The sequence below is a fragment of the Salmo salar genome, chromosome ssa05 (genome assembly GCF_905237065.1).
Source record: "Salmo salar chromosome ssa05, Ssal_v3.1, whole genome shotgun sequence".
Lineage (NCBI taxonomy): Eukaryota > Metazoa > Chordata > Actinopteri > Salmoniformes > Salmonidae > Salmo > Salmo salar.
Genome location: NC_059446.1, coordinates 48,144,180 through 48,170,149, shown reverse-complemented (window position 1 = coordinate 48,170,149; position 25,970 = coordinate 48,144,180). Strand labels below are relative to the sequence as shown.

Genomic DNA, 25,970 nt, shown 5'->3' with positions numbered 1-25,970 from the left:
TGTTAAAAAAATTCTACAAAAATGTAAAACTGAAAAGTAGTGGTTGCATTTGTATTCACCCCCTTAGCTATGAAGACCTTAAATAAGATCTGGTGCAACCAATTACATTCAGAAGTCACATAATTTGTTAGATTGCACACAGGTGGACTTTATTTAAGTCTCACATGATCTGTCACATGATCTCAGTATATATACACCTGTTCTGAAAGGCCCCAGAGTCTGCAACACCACTAAGCAAGGGGCACCACCAAGCAAGCGGCACCATGAAGACCAAGGAGCTTTCCAAACAGGTCAGGGACAAAGTTGTGGAGAAAAACAGATCAAAAATATCCGAATCGTTTGAACATCCCACAGAGCACCATTAAATGCATTATTAAAAAATGGAAAGAATATGGCACCACAACAAACCTGCCAAGAGAGGGCCGCCGACCAAAACTTACGGACCAGGCAAGGAGGGCATTAATCAGAGAGGCAACAAAGAGACCAAAGATAACCCTGAAGGAGCTGCAAAGCTCCACAGCGGAGATTGGAGTATCTGTTCATAGGACCACTTTAAGTTGTACACTCCACAGAGCTGGGCTTTATGGAAGAGTGGCCAGAAAAAAGCCACTCTTACATCTAGACGTTCCGCTAGCGGAACACCACTCCAATATCCAATGATAGGGCGTGGCACGAAATACAAACTCCTCGAAAATCCGAAAACTTCCATTTTTCAAACATGACTATTTTACAGCATTTTAAAGACAAGACTCTCCTTTATCTAACCACACTGTCCGATTTCAAAAAGGCTTTACAACGAAAGCAAAACATTAGATTATGTCAGCAGAGTACCCAGCCAGAAATAATCAGATACCCATTTTTCAAGCTAGCATATAATGTCACAAAAACCAAAACCACAGCTAAATGCAGCACTAACCTTTGATGATCTTCATCAGATGACACTCCTAGGACATTATGTTATACAATACATGCATGTTTTGTTCAATCAAGTACATATTTATATCAAAAACCAGCTTTTTACATTAGCATGTGACGTTCAGAACTAGCATTCCCACCGAACACTTCCGGTGAATTTACTAAATTACTCACGATAAACGTTCACAAAAAACATAACAATAATTTTAAGAATTATAGATACAGAACTCCTATATGCAATCGCGGTGTCCGATTTTAAAATAGCTTTTCGGTGAAAGCACATTTTGCAATATTCTGAGTAGATAGCCCGGCCATCACAGGGCTAGCTATTTTGACACCCACCAAGTTTGGTACTCACCAAACTCAAATCTACTATGAGAAAAATTGGATTACCTTTGCTGTTCTTCGTCAGAATGCACTCCCAGGACTTCTACTTCAACAACAAATGTTGGTTTGGTTCCAAATAATCCATAGTTATATCCAAATAGCGGTGTTTTGTTCGTGCGTTCAAGACACTATCCGAAGGGTAAAGAAGGGTGGCGCGGCCCGGCGCGTTTCGTGACAAAAAAAATCAAAATATTCCATTACCGTACTTCGAAGCATGTCAAATGCTGTTTAAAATCAATTTTTATGCGATTTTTCTCGTAAAATAGCGATAATATTCCGACCGGGAGTCGTAGTTTTCGTTCAAAGACTGAAAAAGTAAAATGGACTCTTCACGTGCACGCGCGCACCCGTCTCATTGTTCTCAGATCGACCACTTACCAAATGCGCTACTGTTTTTCAGCCAGTAAATGCAGAGTCATCATTCAACATTCTGGCGCCTTCTGAGAGCCTATGGGAGCCTTAGAAAGTGTCACGTTACAGCAGAGATCCTTTGTTTTGGATAGAGATGACAAAGAAGGCCAAGATATGGTCAGACAGGGTACTTCCTGTACAGAATCTTCTCAGGTTTTGGCCTGCCATTTGAGTTCTGTTATACTCACAGACACCATTCAAACAGTTTTAGAAACTTTGGAGTGTTTTCTATCCAAAGCTACTAATTATATGCATATTCTAGTTTCTGGGCAGGAGTAATAACCAGATTAAATCGGGTACGTTTTTTATCCGGCCGTGAAAATACTGCCCCCAATCCATAACAAGTTAAAGAAAAAAATAAGCAAGCACGTTTGGTGTTCACCGTAAGGCATGTTGGAGACTCCAAACATATGGAAGGTACTCTGGTCAGATGAGACTAAAATTGAGCTTTTTGGCCATCAAGGAAAATGCTATGTCTGGCGCAAACCTAACACCTCTCATCACCCCGAGAACACCATCCCCACAGTGAAGCATGGTGGTGGCAGCATTATGCTGTGGGGATGTTTTTCATTAGCAGGGACTGGGAAACTGGTCAGAATTGAAGAAATTATGGATGGCCGTAAATACAGGGAAATTCTTGAGGGAAACCTGTTTCAGTCTTCCAGAGATTTGAGACTGTGACAGAGGTTTACCTTCCAGCAGGACAATAACCCTAAGCTTTATGCTAAAACAACACTCAAGTGGTTTAAGGGGAAACATTTAAATGTCTGGGAATGGCCTAGTCAAAGCCCAGACCTCAATCCAATTGAGAATCTGTGGTATGGCTTAAAGATTGCTGTACACCAGTGGAATCCATCCAACTTGAAGGAGCTGCAGCAAATTTGCCTTGAAGAATGTGGCTAGATGTGCCAAGCTTATAGAGACATCAAAGTGTTGACTTTTGGGGGGGGTGAAAAGTTATGCACGCTCATGTTTTCTGTTTTTTTGTCTTATTTCTTGTTGTTTCACAAAAAAGATATTTAGCATATTCTAAGTCATAGGCATGTTGTGTAAATCAAATGATACAAACCCCCCAAAAATAAGTTATAATTACAGGTTGTAAGGCAACAAAATAGGAAAAATGGGGTGAATACTTTCGCAAGCCACTGTATTTGGGCTGCAATTTCTGAGGCTGGTAACTCTAATGAACTTTTCCTCTGTAGCAGAGGTAACTCTGGGTCTTCCTTTCCTGTTGCGGTCCTCATGAGAGACAGTTTCATCATAGTGATGGTTTTTGCGACTGTACTCAAAGAAACTTTCAAAGTTCTTGACATTTTCCGCATTGACTGACCTTCATGTCCTAAAGCAATGATGGACTGTAATTTTTCTTTGCTTATTTGAGCTGTTCTTGCCATAACATTGACTTGGTCTTTTTCCAAATAGGGCTATCTTCTATATGCTAAGCCTGCCCATTCACAACACAACTGATTGGCTCAAACACATTAAGAAGTAAGAAATTCCACAAATTAACTTTTAACAAGGCACACCTGTTAATTGAAATGGATTCCAGGTGACTACCTCATGAAGCTGGTTGAGAGATTGCCAAGAGTGTGCAAAGCTGTCATCAAGGAAAAGGGTGGCAACTTTGAAGAATCCATTACTACATGATTAACAAATGGATCACTAGTCACTTTAAACAATTCCACTTAAAATAATGCCACTTAAATAATGTTTACATATCTTACATTACTCATATCACATGTATATGTTGTATTTTATACCATCTATTGCACCTTGCCAATGCCGCCTGGCCATCACTCATCCATATATTTATATCTATATATTCTCATTCACCCCTTTTAGATTTGTGTGTATTAGGCAGTTGTTGTGGAACTGTTAGATTACTTGTTAGATATTATTGCATTGTGTTGGAACCAGAAGACAAGTGTTTCACTACACTCATATTAAACTTCTTCAGGCTAGGGTCTATTTTTCTCCACTTCCTGTCTGACTGACGTGCCAAAGTAAACTGCCTGTTACTCAGGCCCAGAAGCCAGGATATGCATATAATTGCTACCATTGGATAAAGAACACTTTGAAGTTTTTAGAAATGTTAAAATAATGTATGAGACTGTAACACAATTGATATGGCAGGAGAAAATCCAAAGAAAAACCAACCGGAATGTTTTCTTTTTTGAGAGCCCATGCTCTTACAATGGAAAGCTATGGGCCATATGCAATTCCAGCTCCCAGATTGCAATTCCTATGGCTTCCACTAGATGTCAACAGTCTTTGGTCAAGGTTTCAGGCTTGTTTCTTCCCAAACGAGGAAGAATTTTGAGTTTTGGTACTGGGAGTCAGAGTTGGAAATCAGTCTTTGTGCTCACGACGAAGAGGACACGCACCTGCTAATTTTAATTTCCTATTGAACATACTTCTTCCATATGAAATATTATAGTTTAACTACATTTTAGGATACTTGAAGATTAAATAGAAACATATTTCGACTTGTTTTAAAGTTTAGCGGTAGCTTTTTGGATTCCTTTCTCTGCATGTTGAACGAGTAGATTACTCAAATCGATGGCGCCAACTAAACAGACTTTTTGGGAAATAAAGAAGGATTTTATCTAACAAAACAACCATGCATGTTGTAGCTGGGACCATTTGGATTGCAAATCAGAGGAAGATTTTCAAAAAGTAAGTGAATATTTAATCGCTATTTGCAATTTTATGAGGGTTATTAAAGTGGCTATGCATAGATAACAGAGAGCAGCAGCAGCAGCGTAGGGGGGATGCAAATAGTCTGGGTAGCCATTTGATTAACTGTTCAGGACCCCCTGTAGTGCCTTGCGGTCGGAGGCTGCGCAGTTGCCATATCAGGCAGTGATGCAACCAGTCAGGAGGTTTTCGATGGTGCAGCTGTAAAAACCTTTTGAGGATCTGAGGACCCATGCCAAATCTTTTCAGTCTCCTGAGGAGGAAGAGGTTTTGCCGTGCCCTCTTAACAACTGTCTTGGTGTGCTTGGACCACGTTTGTTGGTGATGTGGGCACCAAGGCACTTGAAGCTCTTAAACTGCTCCACTACAGCCATTTTCCTGTAGTCCACAATCATCTCCTTTGTCTTGATCACGGTGAGGGAGAGGTTGTTGTCCTTGCACCACACGGTCAGGTCTCTGACCTCCTCCCTATAGGCTGTCTCATCGTTGTCGGTGATCAGGCCTACCACTGTTGTGTCATCAGCAAACGTAATGATGGATTTGGTGTTGGACTGATGAGCCATGCAGTCATGAGTGAACAGGGAGTACAGGAGGGGACTGAGCACGCACCCCTGAGGGGCCCCCGTGTTGAGGATGTGTTGTTACCTACCCTTACCACCTAGGGGTGGCCCGTCAGAAGTCTAGGATCCAGTTACAGAGGGAGGTGTTTTGTCCCAGGGTCCTTAGCTTAGTGATGAGCTTTGAGGGCACTATGGTGTTGAACGCTGAGCTGTAAATGAATAGCATTCTCACATAGGTGTTCCTTTTGTCCAGGTGGGAAAGGGCAGTGTGGAGTGTAATAGAGATTGCATGATCTGTGGATCTGTTGGTGCGGTGTGCAAATTGGAGTGGGTCTAGGGTTTCTGGGATAATGGTGTTGATTTGAGCCATGACCAGCCTTTCAAAGCATTTCATGGCTACAGACGTGAGTGGTCCGGGTCGGTAATCATTTAGGCAGGTTACCTTAGTGTTCTTGGGCACAGGGACTATGGTGGTCTGCTTGAAACATGTTGGTATTACAGACTTAGACAGGGAGAGGTTGAAAATGTCAGTGAAGACACTTGCCAGTTGGTTACCGTATGCTCAGAGTACACGTCCTGGTAATCCGTCCTACGCAGCGACCTTGTGAATGTTGACCTGTTTAAAGGTCTTACTCACATCGGCTGCGGAGAGCGTGATCACACAGTCATCTGGACCAGCTGATGCTCTCATGCATGTTTCAGTGTTACTTGCCTCGAAGTGACATAGCAGTTATTTAGCTTGTCTGGCAGGCTTGTTTCACTGGGCAGCTCTCAGTTGTGCTTCCTTTTGTAGTCTGTAATAGTTTGCAAGCCCTGCCACATCTGACGAGCGTCGGAGCCGGTGTAGTACGATTCGATCTTAGTGCTGTATTGACGCTTTGCCTGTTTGACGGTTCGTCGGAGGGCATAGCCGGATTTCTTATAAGCTTCCAGGTTAGAGTTCCGCTCCTTGAAAGCGGCAGCTCTACCCTTTAGCTCAGTGCGAATGTTGCCTGTAATCCATGGCTTCTGGTTGGTGTATGTATTTACAGTCACTGTGGGGACGACGTCCTCGATGCCTTATTGATAAAGCCAGTGACTGATGTGGTGTACTCCTCAATGGCATTGGAAGAATCCTGGAACATATTCCAGTCTGTGCTAGCAAAACAGTCCTGTAGTTTAGCATCTGCTACATCTGACCACTTTTTATAGACCGAGTCACTGGTGCTTCCTGCTTTAATTTTTACTTGTAAGCAGGAATCACGAGGATAGAGTTATGGTCAGATTTGCCAAATGAAGGGCGAGGAAGAGCTTTGTACGTGTCTCTGTGAATGGAGTAATGGTGGTCTAGAATTTTTTTTGTCTCTGGTTGCACATTTAACATGCTGATAGAAATTCGGTAAACTGATTTAAGTTTTCCTGCATTAATGTCACTGGCCACCAGCAGCGTCGCCTCTGGATGAGTGTTTTCCTGTTTGCTTATGCCGGAATACAGCTCATTGAGTGTGATTTTAGTGCCAACTTCGCTCTGTGGTGGTATCTAGACAGCTACGAAAAATACAGATGAAAACTCTCTAGGTACATAGTGTGGTCTTCAGCTTATCATGAGATACTCTACTTTGAGACTTCCTTAGATATCGTGCACCAGCTGTTTACATAAATGCATAGGCCCCCGCCCCGTGTCTTACCAGAGGCTGCTTTTCTGTCTTGCCGATAGAGTGTATAACCCGCCAGCTCTATGTTCCTAATGTTGTTGTTCAGCCACGACTCGGTGAAACATACGATATTACAGTTTTTAACGTCCCGTTGGTAGGATATATGTGCTTTCAGTTCGTCCCATTTATTTTCCAGCAATTGAACGTTAGCTAGCAGAATGGAAGGCAAGAGCAGATTAGCCACTCGTTGCCTGATCCTCGAAAGGCACCCTGATCTTTTGCCTCAAAATCTCTGTTTCCTTTTCCAGCGAATCACGGGGATCGGGGCCTGGTCTGCAGTATATCCCTTGCGTCCGACTCATTGAAGAAGAACTCCTCATCCAATTTGAGGTGAGTAATCCCAGTTCTGATGTCCAGAAACTCTTTTCGGTCATAAGAGATAGTAGTAGCAACATTATGTACAAAACAAGTTACGAACAACGTGAAAAAACAAACAAAATAGCATAATTGGTTGAGAGCTGATAAGACGGCAGCCCTAGCCTATGGTGCCATTACTGTTCACTATTCACTATTTATTTATTTTTTATTTCACCTTTATTTAACCAGGTAGGCAAGTTGAGAACAAGTTCTCATTTACAATTGCGACCTGGCCAAGATAAAGCAAAGCAGTTTGACACATACAACAACACAGAGTTACACATGGAGTAAAACAAACATACAGTCAATAATACAGTAGGAAAATAAGTCTATATACAATGTGAGCAAATGAGGTGAGATAAGGGAGGGTAAAGGGAAAAAAAGGCCATGGTGGCTAAGTACATACAATAGAGCAAGTAAAACACTGGAATGGTAGATTTGCAGTGGAAGAAAGTGCAAAGTAGAAATATAAATAATGGGGTGCAAAGGAGAAAAATAAATAAATAAATACAGTAGGGGAAGTGGTAGTTGTTTGGGCTAAATTATAGACGGGCTATGTACAGGTGCAGTAATCTGTGAGCTGCTCTGACAGCTGGTGCTTAAAGCTAGTGAGGGAGATAAGTGTTTCCAGTTTCAGAGATTTTTGTAGTTCGTTCCAGTCATTGGCAGCAGAGAACTGTAAGGAGAGGTGGCTGAAGGAGGAATTGGCTTTGGGGGTGAACAGTGAGATATACCTGCTGGAGCGCGTGTTACAGGTGGGTGCTGCTATGGTGACCAGCGAGCTGAGATAAGGAGGGACTTTACCTAGCAGGGTCTGGTAGATGACCTGGAGCCAGTGGGTTTGGCGACAAGTATGAAGCGAGGGCCAGCCAACGAGAGCGTACAGGTCGCAGTGGTGGGTAGTTTAAGCGGCTTTGGTGACAAAACGGATGGGACTGTGATAGACTGCATCCAATTTATTGAGTAGGGTATTGGAGGCTATTTTGTAAATGACATCGCTGAAGTCAAGGATCGGTAGTATGGTCAGTTTTACGAGGGTATGTTTGGCAGCATGAGTGAAGGATGCTTGTTGCGAAATAGGAAGCCAATTCTAAATTTTACTTTGGATTGGAGATGTTTGATGTGAGTCTGGAAGGAGAGTTTACAGTCTAACCAGACACCTAGGTATTTGTAGTTGTCCACATATTCTAAGTCAGAACCGTCCAGAGTAGTGATGCTGGATGGGCGGGCAGGTGTGGGCAGCGATCGGTTGAAGAACATGCATTTAGTTTTACTTGTATTTAAGAGCAGTTGGAGGCCACGGAAGGAGAGTTGTATGGCATTGAAGCTCGTCTGGAGGGTTGTTAAAACCTCTTCAGCGTCTGATCCCGTTAGCGGGATGAAAATCCAGCGAAAAATCATATCGCCAATTAGCATAAAAAAAAATCATAATTTAAAAAAAAAAATATATTTTTTTTTTTTTATAGATACACCTCTCCTGAATCGACCCACGTCGTCCGATTTCAAAAAGGTTTTACAGGAAAAGCAAATCATTAGATTATATTAGATGAGTCCATCGTAAAAAGCAGCTTCATAGCCATTTTCCGACCAACCACTTGCATCACATATAATCAAAAAACAGCTAAATGCAGCACTAACCTTTTACAAACTTCATCAGATGGCACCCCTAGGACATCATGTTATACAATGCATGCATTCTTTTGTTCAATAAAGGTCATATTTATATATAAAAACAGCATTTTACATCTCTGTCTGAGGTTGACTACATAATTTCCCCTCAAAAGCGTCCCGGTAAACAATGCTACATTTCCCTAAATTACTATCCTATAACGATTTTTTAAATGTATATTGTCAATCTAACATTTATAGATGAATATCTCTTGAGAACACCTGTCATACCAGATTTTAAATTAACTTTACTGGGTAATCACACTTTGCAATAAAAGGAGATGCGATACTGAGAAAATGAGCTAATATACAGAGCTCGGCGCCATCTTGGAAACAATCGCATGTCACATCTCATCTTGTATAATATTGTCAATAATCGCCTACCTTTAGTTGTCTTCATCAGAAAGCATCCCAGGTCCACAACAGATGTATTTTCGGTCAAAAAGTCCATACTTCACGTTCCATTAGCCTGATGTTGGTAGCGCGTCCTATGGCTCTCTCCAAGCGCAGGTCTGAAGTTCAGAATAAATGCAATGCTCGCGCATGTAGGTTCGTTCAAACATGTCAAACGTTGTATAAAATAAATCTTCAGGGCCTCTAACACCAAGAGAGCCAATAAGATTCGAGGGGGATGATGTCATGGCCTTTAAAACCGTATCCAAAGGTGGGGGCAGACATGGCCGCCGGCGTCATAATGGTGATGGCCCATCCCCTGTGACCAATTTCAAACTCGTGTCATTCACTGAGTTTTGACTCTATAAGGCTCAAACCACTGTGAAAGGACTGGCGACATCTAGTGGAAGCAATAGGAAGTGCTCACTGAACCATGGTTAACGGTGTGATTAATAAGGAAAGATGAGAAGTCGAGTCCACAATTCAGAATTCCACTTCCTGTTTCAATCGGTCTCGGGGTTTTGACTGCCATTTGAGTTCTGTTATACTCACAGACACCATTCAAACAGTTTTAGAAACTTTAGAGTGTTTTCTATCCATATATAATAAGTATATGCATGCCCTATCTTCTGAGTTTGATTAGTAGGCCGTTGAAAATGGGAACGATTTTTTTTCAAAAAAACATACAGAATGGTGTCGTCTGCGTAGAGGTGGATCAGAGATTCACCAGCAGCAAGAGCGACATCATTGAGGTATACAGAGAAGAGAGCTGGCCCAAGAATTGAACCCTGTGGCACCCCCATAGAGACTGCCAGAGGTCCGGACAACAGGCCCTCCGATTTGACACACTTGAACTCTATCAGAGAAGTAGTTGGTGAACCAGGTGAGGCAATCATTTGAGAAACCTTTTATTCACAGAGAGTCTGTGAGATGAAGAATTAGAGAAACAGGGAGTCAGAAAAACAGAGGACCACAGGGTCATTGACAGACATGAATCAGGTTTATTGGGTTCATGATAAATGAATGACCGCAGCAGCAGCAATGATCTATCAGTCACTGGTAATGACTAACAAAAGCAATACACAGCTTTATTTAAAACCAAGCATTTCCCCTGAGACACATGAACATTGCACGAAGGCACACACACGTGGTCGCTCTAACTAGCCACGATGACTCTTGTTATCTTTATGTATGTTGAGTCACTCTTTCTTTTCCTTTCTCCTTCTTATTCACCACAAACTTACTAGAAAACGGTTACGCACACACTTATTTTTGCATCACCGATGCTTGAGGCAATCCCCACTTTCATTCAGTCGTGGAAGAAGTGATAATGACACATTGGGTTGAATGAGTGTGAATGCACATAGACACAAACTAATTGGTCATTGGTCTCAGACTCCCCTGTGATGTCATATCCTGGTGGTTGCATACTGTAGACAAATCCCAGCTCTCCCCTCTGATGTCAGCTCTCCCCTCTGATGCAAACTTGTTGGTTGTTGGTCATGCAGTGAGACGTAGCTGAGACCACCACAGATTCCCCTGTGATATCACATCCTGGTGGATGCGTAGTCAAATCCCAGCTCTCCTCTCTGATGTCAGTGGTGTCATCGAAAATAGGACCCTTTCCGCATTCCCACTCAAGTAATGATAGAAATATACTTTGTCTCACTGGATGAAAATATTTGTCTCACTGAAAACTAGCTGGTATTGGCAGAGAGGTTTGGAACTCTGTTATTGGTCTATTAACCAATTTACTGCATGGTGATATCACCATGGAAAGCCGAAAACTCCCTCCCATGCAAACCTGCTGATTAGAAGGGGCTGTGTACAGTAGATTGTATTTTCGACTAGCAACTATCAGGAAATAACACAGATAGTTTCATCAGCTGTTGTACAATATGATATAAAACACAGGAAAAACAGAATTTTGACTGCATTGGCCATTCATCTTTCACTCAAGCCACTCTCATTGTTTTCTCGGATGTCCCTTGTCAGTTCATCTGTCTCTCAGCAGACAGACAGACACGCTCACACACACTCTCTCTCTCTCCCCAACTCTCTGTATCTCTCTCTCTCTCCCTCTCCTCTACTTTCTATTCACCAGCTTCTCATCCTTATTCTTTTAGTTAGTCTCTCATTCCAGGGAGGATTGGAGTGCAAGTGAAGCGGATCAAAGCCAACAGGTCACATTCAACACACATCCTTCTTTACCTCTCACTCTATTATTAATCACCTATTGCCTCTCTCCTCCCCTTCTTCCAACATTTCAGCCACAATTTCATTATATCAACCTCTTCCTCTCTCTCTGTCTGTGGCATTGGGAGGGGTTTCTACAATAAAATAATCAAAGCATGAGACTGAAACAATGAGAACTGTCAGCAGATTTCCCGCTATTTATCCCACCATTTAAAAAAACAATAATTTTGGTTTTGTGTATGAAGTCATTTGGCAAGCACCTTCACCCACTTCTCCAGTTGTTCAAACTGCAGAGAAAGGAGAAGGAGAAAAGAGCCACCAGCTATTGTTCCTGAAAAATGTCTCTGAGGGCATATTAAGGCATGTTTCTGGGGCTTCCTCGCAAGGAGGGCCCCTCTTTTAACCAAAGTCCTCCCACCCTGAGAGGATTTGTGTGTGCGTGCGCGTGTGCGCGTGCGTGCGTGTGTGTGTGTGTGTGTGCATGCATGCATCTGTGTATGTGTGTTTGAGCCCCTCACGTACTCTCTCTCCCCAGTATGGCACCATACAGAGAGTGTCACAACGGGGAGCAAATCAAAACTCAATTTGATACTAATCCATCTAATTGAGGAGCAAGATCGTAAGGTAGATGTTTTCTTTGATCTAGGAGGAGAAACGGGTGGGGGGGGGGGGTAAAGATTAGGACTGCTTAAGCTATTTATGTACCATAGCGAGAAAGAGGGATCTTCCCTAAATTCATGTTCTTTCTATGCTTCCTCATTCTTTTCTCTCTTTTTTTCTCCAAAACTTGAGGACAAAGAGGAGGGAAGAGGTGCAAGAGGTGACGTGGCAATGGTGAAATTTGTGACAGCGACCTCACGCAGACACACATGCACATGTACATGTACAGTACACGCACATGCACACATGCACACACACACATACTTATTCCCAGTGGTGGAAAAAGTACTCAATTGTTATAATTGAATAAAACTAAAGATACCTTAATTGAAAATGACTCAAGTAAAAGTTACCCAGTAAAATACTACTTGAGTAAAAGTTTTAAGTATTTGGTTTTAAATATACTTGAGTATCAAAAGTAAATGTAATTGCTAAAATGTACTTAGGTATCAAAAGTGAAAGTATGAATCATTTCAAATTCCTTGTTTTTTAATTTACAGATAACCAGGGGCAAACTCCAACACTCAGACATAATTTACAAACTAAACATTTATGTTTAGTGAGTTCGCCAGGTCAGAGGCAGTAGGGATGAGCAGGGATGTTCTCTTGATAAGTGTATGAATTGGACCATTTTCCTGTCAAAATGTAACAATTACTTTTGGATGTCAAGGAAAATGAATGGAGTAAAAGTACATTATTTTCTTTAGGAATGTAGTAAAGTAAAAGTTGGCAAAAAATATAAATAACAAAGTATAGTACAGATACCCCCCAAAAATACTTAAGTAGTACTTTAAAGTATTATTACTTAGGTACTTTATTCCACATTTTGTTGTGTTACAGCTGGAATTCGAAATGGATTAATAGATTTTTTCCTCACCCATCTACACATAATACCTCATAACGACAAAGTGAAAACGTGTTTTGAGACATTTTTGCAAATTTATTGAAAATGAAACACAGCATTATTCACACTCCTGAGTGTATTACATGTAATACATGTATTACCATGCTCAATGGAATATGTGCTTTTTAAATGTTTTACCCATCTACCAATAGGTGCCCTTCTTTGCGAGGCATTGAAATACCTCCCTGGTCTTCGTGGTTGAATCTGGGCTTGAAATTCATTGCTCAACTGAGGGACCTTGTAGATAATTGTATGTGTGGGGTACAGAGATGAGGTAGTCATTCAAAAATCATGCTAAAACACTATTCTTGCACACAAAGTTAGTCCATGCAACTTATTATATGACTTGTTAATCATATTGTTACTCCTGAATTAATGTAGGCTTGCCCTAACAAAGGGGTTGAATACTTACTCAAGGCATTTCAGCTTTTCATTGTTTTATACATTTTCAAGAATTAAAAAAAAGAATAATTCCAGTTCGACATTATGGGGTATTGTGTGTAGGCCAGTAACACAAAATCTAAATTTAATCCATTTTAAATTCAGGCTGTAACACAACAGAATGTCGAAAAGTGAACTGTTCTGAATCTTTCTGAAACTTTTAATAATACTGTCAAGCTAAATATTTATTCCAGAATGCCCATTAAGCCAGTAAGACCACATATGTCACAAGTGTGCGTCCTCTGTGTGCCGAACATAACAGAGGTTGTGATTGGTTTAAAGATCAGTTTATTCACAATACTCTAATAGAAAAAGTCAGTTTTCAATTTCTCACAGCGTGATACTGCCTAAAAATAGATTTGAGTCAATGGGAGTATCAGGCTGATGGGAGCATGAGAGACAGAAAGGTGAAAATGTCCGAACCGTCCTTCCCGTTCTCTCTCTCAATCACTGGTCGGTTCTGAGCTTGACAGGCTGTTTAAACACTTCCACCATGTTCTTTGTGCAGCCCCATTGCACGTGCTTTAACCTGTTAGGGCTAGGGGGCAGTATTGACACGGCCGGATAAAAAACGTACCCGATTTAATCTGGTTACTACTCCTGCCCAGTAACTAGAATATGCATATAATTATTGCTTTGGATAGAAAACACCCTAAAGTTTCTAAAACTGTTTGAATGGTGTCTGTGAGTATAACAGAACTCATATGGCAGGCAAAAACCTGAGAAGATTCCTTACAGGAAGTGGCCTGTCTGACAAGTTGTTGTTCATCTTGGCTCTTTTTATTATAGACTGAGGATCTTTGCTGTAACGTGACACTTCCTACGGCTCCCATAGGCTCTCAGAGCCCGGGAAAAAGCTGAATGATATCGAGGCAGCCTCTGGCTGAAACACATTATCGCGTTTGTCAAGTGGCCGATCAGAGTACTCTGAGACTGAGTCGCGTGCACGAGTCGACCCTGTGCTTTATTTTCTTTCCTCTTTTTACCTAAACGCAGATTCCCGGTCGGAATATTATCGCTTTTTTACGAGAAAAATGGCATAAAAATTGATTTTAAACAGCGGTTGACATGCTTCGAAGTACGGTAATGGAATATTTAGACATTTTTTGTCACGAAATGCGCCATGCTCGTCACCCTTATTTAGCCTTTCGGATAGTGTCTTGAACGCACGAACAAAATGCCGCTATTTGGATATAACAATGGATTATTTGGGACCAAACCAACATTTGTTATTGAAGTAGAAGTCCTGGGTGTGCATTCTGACAAAGAACAGCAAAGGTAACAACATTTTTCTTATAGTAAATCTGACTTTGGTGAGTGCTAAACTTGCTGGGTGTATAAATAGCTAGCCCTGTGATGCCGGGCTATCTACTGAGAATATTGCAAAATGTGCTTTCACCGAAAAGCTATTTTAAAATCGGACATATCGAGTGCATAGAGGAGTTCTGTATCTATAATTCTTAAAATAATTGTTATGTTTTTTGTGAACGTTTATCGTGAGTAATTTAGTAAATTCACTGGCAGTGTTCGGTGGGAATGCTAGTCACATGCTAGTCACATGCTAATGTAAAAAGCTGTTTTTTGATATAAATATGAACTTGATTGAACAAAACATGCATGTATTGTATAACATAATGTCCTAGGGGTGTCATCTGATGAAGATCATCAAAGGTTAGTGCTGCATTTAGCTGTGGTTTGGGTTTATGTGACATTATATGCTAGCTTGAAAAATGGGTATCTGATTATTTCTGGCTGGGTACTCTGCTGACATAATCTAATGTTTTGCTTTCGTTGTAAAGCCTTTTTGAAATCGGACAGTGTGGTTAGATTAACGAGAGTCTTGTCTTTAAAATGGTGTAAAATAGTCATATGTTTGAAAAATTTAAGTTTTTGCATTTTTGAGGTATTTGAATATCGCGCCACGGGATTACACTGGCTGTTGAGTAGGTGGGACGCAAGCGTCCCACCTAGCCCATAGAGGTTAATGTCAACTGTATTGATGGCCAAGCAGTACTGTTGACCAAGCAGTACTGTCCAGCCCTGGTGGTTTATGGGATGGGGAGGCTGGGATTGTGTTGGTGTCATGCAGCCAAACAGATATACAGGTTTGTGACTCAGGGAGGTCCTAGTGAATGTGATTTACTCGGTTCAATTCTGAGTCTGTTTGATAGGTCAGCAGTCCTGTCAAGTTGGTCCCTGAAGCTGCTCCAGGGATGACTGGGTACGTGTGGATGGGGCACTGCCAGCAAATATAAGCATGGGGCCACCATGATCTGCCGCTGAACTCCCCACAGCACCATGGGGCCTGAGCTGAGCACGAGTCACACTGCCCCATTGCTAAGAAGCTTATCGCTCTGAGACAATGGAGGCCTGATCTACCGAGACAGTGAAACCATATATACTAATGGTCAAACATGACCACATGGGCAGAGAATGTTTAGGTCCAGGTGTCTTCGTCAAGTCAGTGATACACATATACACACACCCACACACAAATGCATGCACGCACACACACATACATTTACACACACATACACATACACACAAATGCATGCACATACTCACACATACACATGCACAAACAACATGTACAACACAAAAGGCTGATAATTGGCTGAAAGAAATTGACAATAAGAAGATTATTCAAGCAGTTTTTTTAGACTTCAGTGCGGCTTTTGACATTATCAATCATAATCTACTGCTGGAAAAACTCCTGGGTTATAGCTTTGCATCAGCTGCTGTATCATGGATTGACAGTTATCTGTCTGACAGAACACAGACGGTACTTTTTAATGGAAGCCTCTCCAACATAATCCAGGTAGAGTTGGGCATTCCCCAGTGCAGCTGTCTAGGCCCCTTACTTTTTTTCAATCTTTACTAATGACCTGCCACTGGCACTGAGTAAAGCCTGTTTGGAAATTGAGCAACTTGAAGAGGCTTGGTTTAACCCTGGATTGTAAACTGTCATGGTGGTCAAACGTATTGATTCAACAGTGGCTAAGATGGGGAGCGGTATGTCCGTAATAAAGTGCTGAACTGCTTTCTTGACATTTCTATCAATAAAAGTCCTACAGGCCCTAGTTTTGTCAGACCTGGACTACTGCCCAGTCATATGGTCAAGTGCCTCTTTGTGAGAGGTTTTGACATGTTGAAAGCACCGAGCTGTCTGTTCAAATGACTAGCTCACACACCCATGTATACCCTACACGACATGCCATCAGGGTCTCTTCACAGTCCAGAACAGACTCAGTACTTCACAAACCCCTGCACTGTACTACACAGAGCCATGGCTACATGTAACTCAATTACACATCAAATAAATCATGCAAGCAGTAAACTCTGACTAATTGATTAAATTACACCTTATCGAACAATGCGGACTGTAGAGACACACACGCAAGCACTCACACATGCATACGCACACACACGCTAGCACACACACACTCTACAAACATGTATGTATGGTGGTATTATAAATGTTGTGTTGTAGATATGTAGTGGTGCAATAAAGTACTGTGTTATTTTATTGTTTTTACCTTAATTGGTTTGGACCCCAGGAAGAGTAGCTAAAACCGAAAGGTTGCTGTATCGAATCCCAGAGGTAAAAAGCTGTTGTTCTGCCACAGAACAGGGTAGTTCTCCCACTGTTCCCCAGTAGGCTGTCATTGTAAATAAGAATTTGTTCTTAACTGACTTACCTAGTTAAATAAAGGTAAAATAAAAAAACTGGATCCTTCTTAAGTAAAAATACAAATACACACACATTGCAGCAAAGAGGGGCTTCTGTTTCAATGTGACAGCATTCCTCCTGTTCAGATGGCATCCTGACAATAAGGATAATGTTTGCATCAGAAAGAGATTAGCTGTGCTGCTCACCTGAATGCCAGACACCATGCAAGCACTCACTCTCTCTGTCTTTTCCCTTTGTTACTGCCACTGTCAGGAGTGCGACAGTGCCCTCCGTCTGTCATTGTATGGAACTACACAATATTCACCCCTTCTCTCTCTGCACACAATAACGAAAGAAACTATGTTCATTTCAACCACAATTGAACCTGAAACATACAGCACAGTATATGGATTCCAACAACTGTCTGCTGCATGTGTCCATGTATCTGCCCCAAGGCGGGTGTATCTGTGTTTGGCTGTGCAGGAGGCGGATGCCCCCAGGGATCCAGGGCTTTCCCATGTTGAGAGTCCCCCTCCTGGGTATATATTTATCCCTGGGATCACCTCTCTCATGGGCTCTATTTATCTACCCCCTAATCCGTGCTGTGTGTTCGCTCTGTTTGTTTACTCTGGGGGCATCCATGATAACTGTTACGGAGTGCAGGCCTATGTGTGGCTGCTTGGTCGATCACTACTCTACTCCCTTATCTGATGTTCTCAAATCTCCCTCTCCTCTCTACTTGGAGACTTCCTAAAACATGATTGTCCTGAGTGTGGCGGTAGGTAGGGAGAGGGAAGGAGAGGAGAGGTGAGGGGGTTTGGTTACGCTGGAATGCCAAGGGAGATCTGGCTGCTCTGGTTCTGGTCAGTCCACTCTACACTGAACGGAAAAACGAGCGAAAAGAACAAACACACACCACACACACACACACACACACACACACACACACACACACACACACACACACACACACACACACACACACACTCTCTCTCTCTCTCTCTCTCTCTCTCTCTCTCTCTCTCTCTCTCTCTCTCTCTCTCTCTCTCTCTCTCTCTCTCTCTCTCTCTCTCTCTCTCACTCTGGGGCTGGCAAGACACTCCAGTACTTTTCCATCCACTGACAAAGCCCTGGATGGAGAGAGAGTTCGAGAGGGTGGGGGAGAGAGAAAGAAAGAGGGGAGAGGGAAGTCTTAGAGAGTTTGTCACATTTTTTTATGACTCTGCCCAGCACCAGCAGACTTCTTTATCCGAGTTTGCTTCACATAATGCTGTTAGTCTGCAGTCTGTGCGCCGGATTGTCCATTGTCTTGTCTCACTGCCCAGATTCACACCAATTAACTAGTGCACTACATCCCTATGACAGAACAGAGACTAAACATAGACATAAACTTAGCTAGTATACAATGACCAAGCAATGTAAGTGAAGTCACCAGTCTGAGTGGATGTACAGTAAGCAACAACTACACAGCAATATACTAAGTTAGCCAGTCATTCACCTCTCTTTACTCTCTGACTTAGGTTCTCCACACCCCAGTGTCCAGGTTCTTGTGAGGTTGAAGAGGATAGAGTATTTGGAAATGACACAACTCTGTCTTTGTGTGGGTAATCCAACTGGCTCAGAGTAACCCAAAGACAACTGGAGAACATAAATCAATGGTTGTGACATGTGCTGTGTGCTAATGATGGGAATATATCTCAATACGGCTAAAAGGTTTAATGGCAAAAATCTGATATCAGATATCTGAAAAACTGAAAATGCCATAATGTGATTTTTGGTGGATGATCAAGTTGTCAAGCTAACCAAACAGTCCTGATCACTTAACATTAGAACAAGGGTTCTACATGTAACCTCAAAAGGTCCTACCTGGGACCAAAAGGATTCTACCTCAAACCAAAAAAAGTTATTCAAAGGGTTACCCTATGTTAACACCCTTTTAGATTCTAGAAAGCACCTTTTTTTTTCGAAAAGAGTGTACATCACCAGAAGCTGTCACGTCCACTTCACATAGTCTCTTGACATTTGCTGGTGTTGAGTAAAGTTTTTACTATCAAATAAAACAGCCCTTGACACACAGGATTCCATCTAACGGTGTGAGGTAAACGAAAAATGAAAAATAGCCAAGCAGGCCAGGTGGACTGTTTTTCGGCTCTGGTTTCACACAGAGAGGGAATGAATATGTCGGTGTTGAAAGAAACACACAATTTATATGTTGAGAGGTTGTCAAACCCTGCCTGATGCTCCTAACCTCTCCCAGATGTCAGAGAAGAGGGGGAGAGGGAGATGACTGGAGGGGGAAGGGGAGGAAGAGGAGTGGAGAGAGGGTTGTGGGGAACGGGAGGAAGAGGAGTGGAGAGAGGGAGTGGGGAACGGGAGTGGAGGGGAGAGTGGGGAGAGGGAGATGGGTGAGAGATATCTGGGTAACTCCTAAGCCCCTGGGAGAGGAAAGCAGGGTAGGTGGGCTTTCCATGGAAGAGGGGTCATAGGGGGACACACCTGGAGGTGTGTATGCGTGTTTGGTTCCTAAGGGTTAACTACACCCCAGGGTACCCATGAGCCCAGAGCCTCCAAAGAGCCTCACAGGACCAACATTGGTAGAGAAAAAGTCCTATAGCTTCATTGGGGTCCTTGTCACCCACCACTTAAAGAGGACATGACACAGCGAAAGTGACAGGAAGTCAATGTGACAGGAAGAAGTCGCCAGAGGTAACAGATATGTTATTGCTATAAAAAAAAACGAACTATGCACAGCTGCTCAGAGCCTAAAGATGGAGGGATGGAGAGAGAGGTTCAGTGTGGGAAAAGGAACAAGAAGAGAGAAACACTGAGGCAAGGGGACAAGGGGACTGCTGACTGTAGCAGATGTCACCAAACGAACACAGGAAGAACCAAGTGACCCATAATCATGTAGGACACACACACACACATCTGGAAGAGGAAGAGTTTGAGTACCCCTGGGGAGTGTTGAGGTCCACCAACGCTGACGTCCCAGGAACCGCAGAGAGATAGCAATGTCGCTCTGTCACAATCTGGTCTGCTAAACAGGGCATCAGTTCAATTAGCTTTTTTTTCCTTACAAGCCTCTGCTGGAATGTAATTTAGGGATTAGTAGAACGCATTGTGTCTTTCATAGAGCACATAATGAACACATGGTATGGGACATTAGAGTGACAATCGTTACAGTATGAGGAGCCCTAAATGTAAGACTATGGATATCAGATATATCATCATAAACAATATAATAATTCCATAATTCTGTTGTAGTGACCCTTAGGTAAAATAGTTACAATCTCCCCCAAGTGGGTAATCCTCTTGGAGCAGTGGTTAGTGACTTTGCCTATGGGCTGGGAGACCCACATGGGGTGTTGCACTGTCACCGTTCGCTACAATCTATATAACATATTCTAATTCACATAAGATGTTCACTTAGACCACTCTGTTGCTTTAGACCATCTCCAGACATGTGGATATTACATCCATCGACAAACCAAACTCCTGTGATGCATGTCTATCATCATGTAACCTCCCTGCACTCTGTCCTATTTCCCTTGTGAGTCCCTGTACTAACAGTATGTACAAAAACCAGTCAGAGCATGCAGGATAAATCAGCATTACAACGTTTATTTACATTTTTTTTATAAAATAATAATTTCTATGCTCTGCTGAGATTGTTGTCCAACATGGGGTTCAAAATCGTTAATTCTGTAATTTTTCGTTTGGTACAGTTTGAGAAAGCAAAAACAATATTAAGTGAAGCACCAGGAAATCAATATTTCAGTCAAGGGGGGTTTTCTGTTAATGCAGCTGCCAAACCAAACGTTGTTTGACAGAACTGAACACCATTGAAAATAACTGCAGACTTATGTGTTTCCTTACCATGGTAAAACAGAGAGTGAAAGAGAGCTGTGCCATTCATTAAACGTGTGCTATTGAAAATATGCATCATACTGAATCAAGCTGAACTAATGAAATACTGCTCTGTATCTATAACATATCATAATTGCAGTGATCCCATGACAGTTATTGTAAAAAAAATGATATATTGAGTTGAGGGAAGTTCAAACTCTCATGCTGTGGTCTGAGCTTAACCGGAAAGAGATTCCCTGTCTGGGAAGATCAATTCCAGGTGGAATTTTAGGTGTAAATTTGCTGACAACAAATATCTCTCAGATCTCTCTCGCTTGTCTACAAACTTAACTGTCTCCCCATTGACAGAAAAATGCATGTTCTCACGTACAACCTTTCCACAACATTTACCAAAGGGCTTTAAATCTCATCCCAAACTGATATTGTTATTTGTAGCAATAGTAATATTATTCTACCATTTTTACTAAGAATGAGACGAGGCACCCAGAAAACAACCTAACTGAATTTCCAGCGGAGACAGCAGCAGCTTTGAGTTGTTAGCACGGTTGGCCGGTTGCCATGGGTGCATGCCAGGAGGCAGATATTACAGACTGACCAACTTTTTGCTGCGGAGATGTCTGGTTGGGAAGAATGGACGGGACTTATAGGCAGCTCAGCTGGGTGGGTAACGGGCCAGCTGCAGCTGGAGCTCACAGTGAATACACACAATGCATGCATACCCAGAGATGTGAATACACACACACACATACACAATACACATAATTACAGATATGCACACACACATGTGCACTCACCTACACAAGCTCACACACACACACACACACACATATGCATGCACTCACTCACGTGCACACACATACAGATGCATGCACTCACTCGCTCACGGGAACACACATGCACACACAAACAGACACGCACATCCTTCCATATTTTGCTAGAGAAGGGCAACAGTGCGACGCAGACCATACTATACATGACATGGCCTCCTGTACTTGACAAATATCAACATACCAGACGCCCCACAGCTCCTGGATGACTTTAGCCTTGGTGGAATGAATCATGGACATGCTGTCCTGTCTGAGAAGAAACTATGTGGATGTAAAATAATGTGATTAGCCAAAAGAAGAGTAGAGGAAACCGATAAGGCTCCAAACAGCATGGCGTCACATCACAATAGGCAGACTTGTTTTGGTAATATCACAATATTATTTTGATTTTTCTTCTAGGCTTGTGCCTAACCACACATGCATTTGGCATTCTGTTACCCATGTAAAAGCATACAGATTATATTGAGCTGAATAAATGGGAGGTGAAGGGTGGAATTCACTGAGTGTTTCTTTTAATGGAGCAAGCACATGGAGGGCTGCTGGAGGTCCCATGTATCTCATGTAACATTCTCCTAAGGAGCTCCTTCAAGTTAACCTCAATATGGAACCAAAGTATACAGAGATGGAATTTCGTACCATTTAGAAAATGGTTTAGAAGAGTAATCTGGATTTATGATGGTGAAAAGGGTACAGATACAACAAGGACCTTCTGGACTCTCTCTTGAAAATGTTCATAGAATGTTTTTAGTGAAAGTATCTCAGCAATGGTTTTATGGATACATAAATGACTAAGCAAAACAGATTGAGAGGTAATTTCCCAGCAACAATGGACAGACCGCAGCTCTTCTGTTGTTGTTACATAATACATTGTCTCCCGGTTTCAATTTGGTTTTTAGTCATTTTAAAGTATATTGAGTTTGTTTTCCCCCTCAAAGAAAATATTTATACAAAATATTGGACATATGTTTGACACCCCTGAAGTTGAATGTCTCTCTCTGGTTTTGTGGTGTATTGTCCTCATGTGTCTCTCTATCCGGCTAGCCCTGATGGCAAGCCGCCTGTTGTACAGATGTTCTCAGACTAAATATTTGGACGTTTCTAGAGAAAACTGACCAAATGCAGCGAAACAGGGGCTAGGCTGCAGCCCTGGTCTGTGTAGGGCAGCTTTGAGAGGGGAGACTTCAACCCTCTATCCCAATGGGAAAAACAGGCGCTAACTGCAGAATGGACCTGTGGCTTCATGACTGCAGAGATAAGCTAAGTTGTGATCAGAACTACATTATATCCTCTTCACATTACCATGCTGACCCGAACCATAATGTGCTGGCTCAGATATTCTCTTTTCACATTGTCCTTTCCAGCACGGTTCCAGCAACCAAGCCAGCACTGGTTCGCTTTGGCTCATCTCAGTAGTGGGAAAAAGGTACGACTCTGACCACTGTGCAAGTTCTCCTGGGGTGGGTCTCTGCAGGCCTGGGGTCTTTAAGTTCTGGGGTCTTTAAGACCTGGATGGAAGCAGCCCTTTTGTTTCTGTATGTGTTTCCTGCTGCTGCGCCCCTCTGTGAGATCTACTGATGAGATCCAGATGCTTGGGCGTCCCCCCCACCAACCAGCCCCTCGCCCCTCACTGTACTCTCCTCTCCCCCCAAGGTCAGCCGGGAGGGCCACAGCAGAACACACTCCCATGGAATACATGTCTCCATGTTGCTGTGTGTGTGTGTGTGTGTGTGTGTGTGTGTGTGTGTGTGTGTGTGTGTGTGTGTGTGTGTGTGTGTGTGTGTGTGTGTGTGTGTGTGTGTGTGTGCTCGTGCATATTAATCTGTATCTGTGTCTTTGTGTTATTGTTGTTTGTCTTCTAAGGATGGTCAGTCTGGATGACTCAGTGCCATCCCATGCATGACCAAATGTGCTCACCGGGAAGCTTTTTTGGGTGGATCTCCAACACTTGCCTCACCCTGGTCCTGCTTTGCAGCTGGGAACCCACAGACATTAAAAGGATGGGTTGCCATGATCTCATGTAAACGTGGATTGTGGAGTGAGCGCAGAGGGTGTGTGATGGGCCCTTTGATGTTTCACTGTGTTGTTGTTCTGTTTGAGGCAGGGAGGCAGGGAAGCACACATGGCAGGCTCATGATGAGGCCTGATAGAGCTCTCTTCAGGGTCAGGGCACCTCTCTCATCTCATCTCTTTTTGCCTCTCCTCTCTTCTCCTCTTCTCTCATCTTCTCTCCTCCACTTTTCTCCTCTCCCCTCTTCTCATTTGCCCTCTTCTCCTCTTCTCTCCTCTCCCCTCTTTTCTTCTCCTCCTCTACCTCTCTGGTGCCTCCATGTGGGCTTCCCCCCAAAACAAGCAGCATCGGGGGCCATCTCCCTTTCCACAATGCCCTGCTGCAAATCAAGCCCAAGCAGTTGGACATATCCTCCATGTGGAGCTGGCGAGGGGAGGGAAGGAAGGAGAGAGGGAGGAAGAGAGGGAGAAAAAGAGAGGGGAGGGAGAGATGGAGAAAGAGGAGTAATCCTCACTCCACATCAGCCGGAACAGCCTTAGTGAGGAGATTCCAAGTCTTTGAAGTGTTTCACACACATGTTCACACACTCTCTCTCCCACACACACACACACACACACACACACACACACACACACACACACACACACACACACACACACACACACACACACACACACACACACACTGCAGATGTGTCATTGTGATTTACTTTTAGTTCCTATTGGCTCCCTGAGCCTCCCAGTGCAGTCATATGGCCAAACGCAAAGCAGAGTGTACTTTTGATAAGGATCCATGTCTTGGATATCACACAAAAGTAACGAAATGCTAATTAGCGTTTTAAGGGATTTTTACTAGGTCTCCTAAAAAAAACGAGCTGACAGGTATAGACATTTTGCAGCCTGGGTCCAGAACCAGACACGCCAGATGCTTCCAGATGACAGGCTATTTTAAAAGTAGGGCTTCTGAAAGCCATCCAAGGTTGGTTATGATTTCCTTTTACATAGATCATGTGATGTCTCGCAGCGCAGTGAGCCAGACAACAGAGGAAATGTGCTGCTCAACATCTGATCCTGGTGCTGCTGCGTCATCGGCCGGATGGTAAAGACACCCTGACAATAAACACATAAATACAACAGCATGAAATATACACCGTCTGTCAGCCCCTTCAAAGATTGACCACCTCCTGTTAATGTCACACACACACAGGCTGTGGTAGACTGACCTTTCAGAGGGTGTGTGTGCGTTCCTAAGTGTGTGTGTGCATGTACAGAGATAGAGAGCGGAGGTGGAGGGTGAGAGAGAGAATAAACTGTATAAAGCATCTGTGTGAACATAAACAGATATGGAACCTCTGCAGCACGTGTTGGTCTAACATGAGTGTCACGTGTGTTCCTGGAACAGTGGGTCTTTAGCAATGCAACCACCAAATTGAATTAGTAACATACACAGCCCTGGGCTGCAGGCTAGAGACGGGGGATAACTCAAATATCCACTATTGTATTTTGATTCTAGGAAGCAACCTGCCCTCATTCTAAGGTTGTATTGTATTTGAACACATTCAACAAACACAGAAAAAGAGAATGACATGTCAGGTCTACGCCTCTCCAGCGCTCGACGTCGCCGGTCTGCTAACCACCGGTCCTGGCTACCAGTCATTACGCACACCTGGCAACCCTCATTACGCACACCTGCGCCCCATCATGATGCACACCTGGACTCCATCACTACCCTGATTACTCCCCCTTTATCTAGCATCACTCTTCAGGCAGTTTTGTTTCAGTTTCCATGTCCAGACGCTGCTCTTGGTTTGTACTCCCTTATAGAGTGTGCTCCTAATCTCAGCTCGTTACCTGTATAAAAAAGACACCTGGGAGCCAGAAATCTTTCTGATTGAGAGGAGGTCAAATACTTATTTCCCTCATTAAAATGCAAATCAATTTATAACATTTCTGACATGCGTTTTTCTGGATATTTTTGTTGTTATTCTGTCTCTCACTGTTTCAAATAAAGCTACCATTAAAATTTTAGACTGATCCTTTCTTTGTCAGTGGGCAAACGTACAAAATCAGCAGGGGATCAAATACTTTTTTCCCCCACTGTACGAGTGGGTACTGCTATGGTGACCAGTGAGCTGAGATAAGGCGGGGCTTTACCTAGCAGAGACTTGTAGATAACCTGTAGCCAGTGGGTTTTGCGATGAGTATGAAGCGAGGGCCAACCAACAAGAGTGTACAGGTCGCAATGGTGGGTAGTGTATGGGGCTTTGGTGACAAAACAGATGGCACTGTGATAGACTGCATCCAGTTTGTTGAGTT

At 42.8% G+C, this 25,970-nt stretch overlaps 1 long non-coding RNA gene across 1 annotated transcript in view; it reads left to right on the top strand.

The window, feature by feature from the left end:
* The window catches only part of LOC106605014 (uncharacterized), a 40,242-nt gene extending 14,601 nt beyond the window's left edge, over window positions 1-25,641 (top strand). The window contains exons 2-4 of the long non-coding RNA XR_001328774.2: window positions 6,913-6,994; window positions 24,660-24,753; window positions 25,168-25,641. This is a non-coding gene — a long non-coding RNA (uncharacterized lncRNA). The remainder of the gene's footprint in view (window positions 1-6,912; window positions 6,995-24,659; window positions 24,754-25,167) is intronic.
* The last annotated feature ends 329 nt before the right edge of the window (window positions 25,642-25,970 follow it).